We start from the raw sequence: 8,428 nt of genomic DNA, 5'->3' as shown, positions 1-8,428 counted from the left end.
GCAAGGGACAGAGATGGCGATTTTAAAACAGTGTGTTAGGACTAGAAACATGGCTTTGCAGTCAGTTGCTGTTCTTATAGAGGATCCAAACTTGGTTCCCAGAACACATGTCAGATGGCTTTCAACCAGTCCTCTGCCTTGAGGAAATTCAGTCCATCATTTTGCCTCCATGGGCACCCACACACGTGTGCACCATGACCCACCCCCAATACTCATACACACATATACATATCTACATACCTACAATCCAGCTCCAGTATTTAGGACCTTAATGTCCTCTACAAGCTGCTGGTTCTTAATGTGTCTGTGGAGCGTCTGGCCAATTAGTTACCTAGTTACCAACTTGTTATCTGCCTCATTCTGGGTAGCATCTTAGCTAAGCATAATATACTAAGTTGCATAGTTAGAAAGTCCCTTAGGATTTGCCCCAAGTTTATAACAAACCCTTGGGGATACAATGTCAGTCTTGGTGAGCACAGGGACTCATGAATGGTCAAGGGGAGCACCCTTGAAAAGTAGTGCCTGGCTGGATCCCCTGCCTCTCCAGCAGATGCTCTTTCCAGGGACGATCTGAAAATGAGGCTCGCTCACCCCTTAGGGTTACTGCTCTTGTTATGCAGGTAGTAGATATATTTTATAGGTAATCTCATCTAGAAATAAATTTTAGCAAGCACAGCCTGCCCCCCCTTGCCTACCAAAAAACACATCATGGAGACAGGTGGAAAAGCCATCTTGGCTCTCCTGTATCCTCGGCTGCCCTGTGTGGTCCAGGGTGTCTGTGCCTAGCTGTGTCTTTTTACCTCCTTTGCCTGCTTGAGTTTCCTCCAAATTTATGCCCATGCCTCGCTCCCCACTTGGCAGTCTTGTCAGCGTGCAGCTCTTGTCACGTGGATTCCTTTCTGGAAACCTCCAAGGCTCTGTATCATCCTCTGGATACAGCACAGACTCCTACCTCAGAAACCGAGCTCCCCTGAGACCCCAAACCTCCTTTCTAGCTAGAGGAGACACAAGTCACAGGCTTGAGCAGCCACGGAAGCCAGTGAAATGGTTAGCTTTAAAATAGCTACGTCATATTACCCTGAATGGTGTTGGGGAGAGGCTCCGTGAAGGATTGGCTAGATGGCCTCTGGGTATAACTGGAGGAGAATCTTCTTGATTACACTCAATGATATGAGACGCTCTAACATACTGTGTGTATGTGTTTGGGGGCACCTCTGGTAGGGATCTTATTCAAGAACATAGAAGAGAAATTTCACTGCTTCTAATATGGCTCTCCAGAAGTGCCTTGTGGACTGCTGAGTTCTGGTGTGAGACAGCCACAGTTGAACTGCTCAGAACTTATCATGTAAGTTGATCTAATAACTTCATATTCTTTAAGTATTTACATAGTCTATAGGTTCTATTCTGCTAGAGAACTCTGGGTTTTAGACAGGAAGATACATCAGTTGCTCTTGAAGAAACCTAGTCTGTATTGTCTCCTAGGTAACCTTCCTTGCCTCCTTGTATATATGTTTCTTCTAGACTTGGGCTAGACATCTTCATTATATCTACATTTTCCTGTACATGTGTTTCTTCTAGATCGAATCTCTTCATTGACAGTTGTCGCCTCTTGGTCTGTTCAGAATTCCTAGTGTTTGTTAATTTGTGACTTCCATTCTCCACTTTGATTTCATCCTGACAATGTCACATTAGAAGTTCAGTGTCACCATTTATATTTTCCTTAGCAAAGAGCTTTTCTTTTTTTTTTAATTCGATATTCTATTTATTTACATTTCAAATTTTATTCTTTTCCCAGTTTCCCCTCTGCAAACTCCCTATCCCATCCCCCCTTACACTGCCTTCATGAGGGTGCTCCCCCACACACCCACCCACTCCCACCTCACCACCCTAACATTCATCTCCATTGGGCATCAAGACCAAGGGCCTCCCCTCCCACTGATGCCAGATAAGACCCCTTCAGCTTCTTCAGTACTTTTCCTAATTTCTCCATTGGGGGTTTGATGGATGGTTGGCTTTGAGCATCTGCATCTGTGTAGGTCAGGATCTGGTAGATCCTCTCAGGAGACAGTTGTACAGGCTCCTGTCCACAAGCACTTCTTGGCATCTGCAGTAGTGTCTAGGTGTGGTGTGAGCATGTGGGACAGATCCCTGGGTGGGCAGTCTCTGCTCTACTCTTTGTCTCTGTATTTCTTTTAGACAGGAGCAATTCTGGATTAAAATTTTGGAGATGAGTGAGTGTCCCCATCCATCAACTGAGGGGGGGTGGTATGTCTAACCTCTGGATATGGTCTTAACAGATTCTCCCTCCCCTTTGTGGGGAATTTCAGCTAATGTCATCCCTGTGAGGTCCTAGGAGGCTCTTGCTTTCCTTGCATCTGGGACTTTCTAGGTGTTACACCCAGTTCCCCATCCCCCATTGCTACACAGCTCTGTTCAATTTCCTGACCCTCTGTCCATCTCCCCCATCTCCTCTCATACCTGATTCTGCCTCTCTTTTCCCCTCCCCCTCCTTTCTTCTTCCCAAGTCGCTCCCGTCCTCTACTTCCCTTCATTATTTTGTTCTTCCTTCTAAGTAAGACTGAAGCATTCACTCTTTGGTCTTCCTTCTTCTTGAGCTTCATGTGGTCTTCGAGTTGTATCGTGGGTGTTGCAAGCAACAAAGAGGTTTTCAACATTGTCCCAATAGTGTCTGAATGAATAGCCTTCTCTTTATAGCTCTTTAAAGAGGACCAGGACAGACTTTAATAGGGTATGGAGCCATGGCCTGCTGAGCCTGAAGAACATGTGTCCAGAGAAGTCAGAAACTTGACCGTGCTGTGAGCAAATGTTTTTGGTCATGTGCTTGTGTTCCGGTCTGACTCTCAGCATCCATTTTTCAAGTGTAGGCATTTGGTCACAAAGTCCATAGTTTTAGGGAAATGGAATGCTGGAGTGGTGGATAAATGGGTGAGCAAGAAACCCTCTGGGCCAAGACTTCAGGGATCCAGGGCCATTGGTCATTTTTTGTTGAGTTACATCATAGAAATGCTCCTAGGTGACCTCTAGGTACAAAAAACTGGCATTAAATTAAGAATGTGGGGTATTAAGGAGTTGGCTCAGTGGGTAAGGTGCTTGCTATGCAGATATGAGGATCTGAGTTCAATGTCTGGAACCCATGTGAAAAAGCTGGACGTAATGGCTCAGACCTGTAATCCCAGCATAGAGGCAAAGGCAAGAGGACCCCTGGGACTGTCTGAGCATCCAGCCTAGTCTAATTGACAAGCTCTAAGTCCTAGTGAGAGACCCTGTCTGAAAAACCAAGGTAGATGGAGAGAGCTCCTAAGGAAAAACAGCTGAGGTTAGTCTCTGACTTAGAAATATGTACACATACCTATATTCACATGGGCACTGGGGCATTAGTCTGTCCGTGTGTACACATGCACGCACGCACATGTATACACACGTCTACATATTCATACCCACATCCCCAACCCCACACATTCACACATCTCAAGACCATACCCCTATACACACACACACACACACACACACACTCAACCCACACACACTCATACAGTCAATACACACACACACACTCACACACTCTCACACATACATCATTCACACTCACCCTCACACACTCACACAGAGAAGAAGTTTTCTAACTCAGGATTACATAAAGCATGAGGAAGGAGCTGAAAGTACTCAGTTTTAATTGCTCACACCAGAATTTGAAAGGAGATGGCTGCTGTGGTCATGTGACCAAGCCCAGCCTTCTCCATCCTTTGACCCAAAGCTAGAACACCATACCAGGGGTTGAGCAAGAATTAAGCCTTTTTGGTTAAAAGCAACAAGAGAGCCAATGAGAAGAGCCACAGTTTACAGCCTCTGTGACTTCACTGCAGGCCCATCCCCACCTGCTGGCTATTTCCTTCTATCAATAGCTGGAAAAGCTTTCACCTTAACAAGGTTGAGGTCATTTCCCCTCAAAAGAGCAAACTGGGACACCATGCATTTTGAAGGGCACGGGAGCCCCTGAAATTGAACAGGGCTTCTCAGTGCTTCATTTTAATGGGATGAGTGGCAGAAGCAGAAGAAGAGAAATAACAGCCCTATCTTTGTGTTTTGTAATGAATAATAAAGTATTTTAACCTCTTTAGGGACTTAACACCACGTTAATCCTTTAATCCCTGGAAAAACCAATTTTGTTGACATGAAAAGGGGATATTTAACTTCATCCAATTAATTTCCTACCTTGGAGATACCATGATTATGAAGATTAGATTGAATAGATTCATTAGCGCCACCACTGTGTGCATCAAATAGTGGCTTTGACTCCCATAAACAGCACCAAGAGAAGAAATTCTATGTCACAGGTTTGATTGCACTCCTGCACTTTCTGCAGTGGCTTGGAGTCAGCATTGCACCTAAACACTTCCATCTGCAGCCGCCCAGCTTCCAGGCAGCCCCTAAATCAGAAGGCTGGAGCCCAGTCTTTCCACAGCAGCCCATGGCCCCTTTCTGAGCCCCGGATGAGAAACTGCACCTGTACGGGGGCCTGTGGTGGCTGCTGCTGAAAAGGTTCCAAAAGTAGAACGTTAGCTAAGTGTGAACTCAGTTTTAAATTACACAGCAGGGGACGCACACTGCTCAAACCCTTCTCAGAACAATGGACTGAAATTGGAGATGGGAGATAGAGGGTCGGGGATTTAATTATTTTTGCTTCTGGACTTTAACATGAGCACACGGGGAGGTTTTAATTCTGCACACTCCCACACGTATCGCCAACCAGAACGGAGTTTATAGGGATGAAAGGGGAAAGCAGAGGAAGAGACAGGGTGGGTGCCTTGTTCATTTAATGGTGGGGCAAGAAGCTTCTGCATTCTTCCTACTGGAGATTCCCTCTGGGGGCAGGGCATTGAAAGTGTCAGGGTGTGCTCTTATTCTAACACGTGTGTGTGTGTGTGTGTGTGTGTGTGTGTGTGTGTGTGTGTATGTGTGTGTGTGCATTTTCATGTAAGTGTGTTTGGAGGTCAGAAGTCAATGTTGGGTGTTGTTCCTTGGGAGCTATCTAACTTGCTTTTGGTCAATAATGTATTTACTTATTTAATATTTGCTTATTTAATTTGTGTGTGTCGGGGGCGGGCGGGCGGGGGGTCTTGTACATGCCAAAGAATGCATATGGTAGCCAGAGGACAATGTGAGGAAGCGGTTTTTCTCTTTCCACTGTTTGGGTTACAGGACTTGAACTCAGATCTTTAGGCTTGGCTGGAAGCAATTTTCCCAATGAACCCTCTCATTGGCTTCCCACCCAGTGTTTTGAAAGATCTCTCACTAAACCTAGCGTTTGCCCATTTGACTAGGTTGGTTGACCAGTGAGCCCTAGAAATCTACCTGTCTCTGCCTCCCCAGTACTAGGGGTTATGCGCATTTACTACCACACTCAATTTTATATGGTTTGACTCCCAGTCCTCCCAACCGCCATTGCTAAGGGATGAGTAGGATGCCAGGATGTACTCCTGGCTGGCAGCCCAGTGCAGATGACCTATCTCGATGTTCCTTCTGTATCTTCCTTAGTGCTCGGCGTGCATACAGTGCTGTCTGACTAAGTGCTTCTCATTGATCAATGATAAAGCAGAACAGCCAAAACATGACGCGGGTGACTTTACAGGGCGTGGGCTGTACCTTAGCGGTAGCGCACTCCCCTGGCATGCTGATGCTGTAGGGTCAGTCTTCAGTACTGCCAAAACAAGTAAGAAGAGCCCGGATGTTCTCACGCAGCCTGTGATGGGACACATGGGACAGAAGGAGCTGTCTGCTGTTTCAGCAGTCCCACAGTTGGAGCTTTGGTTTTTGGAATCTTTGACTTTCAGGTGGTATGCAGTCTGGTAAGAGCTCTTCTGGAGCTCAGTCCTCAATGCTATGGCGCCCTGGGCTCAGGACTCAGCAAAGAGCAGCTATAGGGGGCACCCTAGTGTTTCCTTCTCTACACCATTCAACAGCCGAACACTTCTGTTCTTTTAAAAATTGGCATAAAGAGTTTTAGTTTTCATTATAGGGTTCTTTTTTTAAACAATTAGGTTTTATTGGTCTTCCTTCCACTCTTCTCCCTGTCCCTTGGCCTCTCTTTTGTCTCCGTCCACCCCCAGTGACTTCTTTTAGTCTCCCTCTGTGTGTGTACATGTGTGCACACGTGCCTGCATGCATAGGTCAGTACACTTGCTTAGGTGTCATTCCACAAACTTTTCACCACCTTCTTCCTCTTCTTCTTCTTGTTTGGTTTGGGTTTTGTTTGTATGTTTTTTGAGACATGGTCTCTCACTGGCCTGGAACTTGCCAAATAGGCTAAGTTTAGTGAGTGAATCCCAGGATTCACTGCTTCCCCAGTGCTGAGATGATAAAAAGTGTGAAGTCATCATGCCAGGCCTTTAAGTGTTAATATGGGTTTGAGAGATCTATATCATGTCCTCAAACTTACCCTCTTCCACATCACATAGGTCCGATTCCCATTTCTCCACCCCAATCCTAAACACTCTGTTTCCTCAATCCTGTGGACTCATTTCTGGTGAAATGAGGCATACCTTCCCTTGCATCCCTAGAAATCAAGGAAATTTGATCTGAGAGTCAGAGTTCTGCATTCTCGTCCTTCCTAAGATCACTTTGAAAAAGTAAGATCTACACACAAGGGAAAGCATGCAGTGGTTTCATTTGTTTCTTTTTAACTTTGGAGTACAGTACTTAATATTTTTAATTGTCCATTTTTCTAAAATCTCCATAATTTTATTTTTCTTCATCATTGAACATGACTCTGCTGCCCATAGCTACAGTTCATTATCCATCTATCTGCTGGTAGACAACTAGGCTGGCTCCATTTCCTAACTACTGAGGCTAATGTAGCGATAAACACGCGTCCGCAAATGTTTCTGGAGCAGGATATCGAGTTCTTTGGGAATAATAGAAATTAATACATTATTGAGATCACCTCCTTTAACTCTTAATTTTACTCTTGAAAGGTAATAGATTTGTTTAACTAACATCAGGTAGAAAATTGATGCCAGAAAGGATCAGAACTTAGCATCCTGATGCTCAAGCCAGAGCCATTTTTATGACCTCCCAAAGCTTGTTTGGCTCACTACGAATTTATCATCTCCTCTGTTTCCAGGAGCCTGAAATGCAGTCCCTACTGCAACTGGTTTTCTTTCCACTTAAGGCTGAGCTGTGATCATTTCAATAAAGTTACACAGAATTCACTCCCCATGGTGCCTATATGCCTTGCCTGCTTTGGAGCCTTCATCTGAGACTGGTACCCTCAGAATCTAAAACACGCTTGCCCACCTATCACTGAGGTCTTTTCTGTATTGCTCTCATCAAATTCTGCCTCATGTTCTCTTAAAGTTAAACCATGTGAGCATGAAAGAATGGCCTTACCTTTTAGGAAGGCAGCCAGCTCTAACTCTTCACCTGGGACACATTCCTAGGCCTCTGTGGATAATGGAATAATCACTATAATACAAGTGGTTAGATTTCTTGCCCACCACCCACCCTGTCCTATCTCCTTCCAGTTGAAGATATAAAGGTACGAGAGCCTCTTCTTGGGTTGGATAGAGACCTATCAACGAGCTTAGAGGTTGAAAGGTCTTAGAGGTGTGAAGATGTTTGGCCTTGGAAGGATTAGACCAATCAAGCAGGAAAAAAGCTGGGGCTTGGGATATCTTCCAGGGCTGTTTCTTGGTTCTGATGTATGATGGTTGATTTTGACTGTCATCTTGACCAAGTCTGAGATATACCTCTGAGAGGATCTTTGAGGCCATTTTCAGGAATGGTGAAATGGGGGAAAACATATCCCTCCACAAACAAACTTCCAAGTGCCTGCTCAGATATATAGAAGATCAAGGGGGAAAAAGCAGTGCTGCTTTTCTGCATTTACTTTATACTAATAAATTTATCTTGCTCTCTATTAGTGTTGCTACTGATGATGGTGATGCTGTTGCTGTTGTTGTTGTTGCTGCTGCTGCTGTCATCAGAACCCACCTTCTTTCACCTTCCAACACAGACTGAAGATTACCAATTCTCTAAGAATCATTCAGACCCTCTGTATCAAATCAAAACTACCGAGGCTTTTAACTTTGCAGATTGAGTGGTCACTGGGTGTTCAGCTTCTCTGGTGTGCGGATGACCCATGTGGGACTACCCATTCCCTACCATGCAAGTCAATCTAATGCACTCCCTTTGTAGTGAGTAAACTCATTCTATTGGTTCTGGTCCTCTAGAGGAGCCTGACTAGCACATGACCCAATATCAGATAAGGGCTTTGGATGAGCCTACTTCTCCCCCATAGTCCCTCACACTGCAGCCTCTCAGCCTGCATCTCTGCTGCCTGTCAATAATCCATCAATTAAGGCCTGCTAAAATGTGCATCCACACAGAGCTCTTCAGGTCAATGTTGGTA

This window comes from Micromys minutus (assembly GCF_963924665.1).
Source record: "Micromys minutus genome assembly, chromosome: 6".
NCBI classification, from domain to species: domain Eukaryota; kingdom Metazoa; phylum Chordata; class Mammalia; order Rodentia; family Muridae; genus Micromys; species Micromys minutus.
The sequence above is the reverse complement of the archived record's forward strand: the minus strand, read 5'-3'. Positions refer to the sequence as shown.